The sequence below is a fragment of the Otolemur garnettii genome, unplaced genomic scaffold (assembly GCF_000181295.1).
Source record: "Otolemur garnettii isolate 467f Iridium unplaced genomic scaffold, OtoGar3 scaffold00003, whole genome shotgun sequence".
Classification (NCBI taxonomy): Eukaryota; Metazoa; Chordata; class Mammalia; order Primates; family Galagidae; genus Otolemur; species Otolemur garnettii.
Window position 1 is genome coordinate 36,762,004 of NW_003852398.1, and position 1,512 is coordinate 36,763,515.

A 1,512-nucleotide genomic window follows, 5' to 3' on the forward strand; every position below is an offset into this window, starting at 1 on the left:
CCTGTGGTCCCAGCTACTTGGGAGACTGAGGCAGGAGACTCGCTTGAGCCCAGGAGTTGGAGGTTGCTGTGAGTAGTGAAGCCATAGCACTCTACCCAGGGCTCAGCTGAAGGCTCTGTCTCAAAAAAAAAAAAGAAAGAAAGAAAAAAGAAAATAAAAAAGAAAAAGGAGGCTCGGCGCTTGTAGCTCAGCGGCTAGGGTGCCAGCCACATATACTGGAGCTGGTGGGTTCAAATCCAGCCTAGGCCTGCTAAACAACAATAACAACTACAACCAAAAAATAGCTGGGTGCTGTGGTAGGCGCCTGTAGTCCCAGCTACTTGGGAGGCTGAGGCAAGAGAATCACTTAAGCCCAGGAGTTTGAGGTTGCCATGAGCTGTGACGCTATGGCACTCTACCCAGGGCGACATAGTGAGATTCTGTCTCAAAAAAAAAAAAAAGAAAAGAAAAGAAAAGAAAAGGAAAAATATAAAGCATTTATGTACATTTTGACAGGGCAGAGGTTATATGGAAATGACTTGCAAATATAATGCAAATGACATGCAACTCCTCATGTCTTTTTAATCCACCGCCCAGTATTCAATAATTTGTCTGCAGTACTGGCAGTAAATCTTTCCAGGGCTTGGGATGCAGGTTGCTTTGGTGGAGATGTGTTTGTATTGATAGGGAGAGGTGGTAAGAAGGGGTCTCTCAAGGAGGAGTCACTGTGGTGGTGCTATAAGCCTGCAGCTTAGTATGAAGCTTTATATAGTATACAGCATAATATGAGGTTATTCTAGTGTGATACTCTAAGGCAAGGGTGTCCAACATTTTTTTCCCTCTGCTCTGCATTGGAATAAGAGTTGTCTTGGGCCACACATTATATACATTAAACACTAATGAAAGCTGATTAGCAAAATAAAGGTCCAAGCATACTATATGTGATATCCAACACTACAAATAAGAAAAAAAATTCTTACAAAATCAGCATACAGCCCACAGGGCACAGGTTAGACACCCCTACTCTAAGGGCTGGCCTTTTGAGGTTGGCTAAATGTGGTGGCAATGAAATGCAATTCCTCATTTCCCTTCAACTCTTTGGCCACCTCACTTCTTCTGTCCTGTCCATCTCACACCATCTGGGCTCTGCTCCACAGGAATAGAGAGTAGTCAGAGATCCCTGCCCCAGATCCTCACCATGAGGAACACAGAAGAGTCCGAGATAAGTGCTCTTGTAAATATCTGGAAGAGGTTAAGAACATGGTGTGGAGTTCTGCATTTCCTAATCTTATGACAAACAGAATTTAGCTGAATTTCTAGGCCTACTAGAAAAAAAAAGAGTGGTTACAAGAATTATGGGGACCTTCTGAGAAATAAAGCTGCTTGATCTCAATGCCAGTGATGTGATATCTAAAAAAATTGGGAAGCTTACTTGGAAATCTTAAGGAAAAGATGGATTGGCACCTGTGGCTCAAGTGGCTAAGGCACCAGCCACATACACCTAAGGTGGTGGGTTTGAATCCAGCCTGGGCC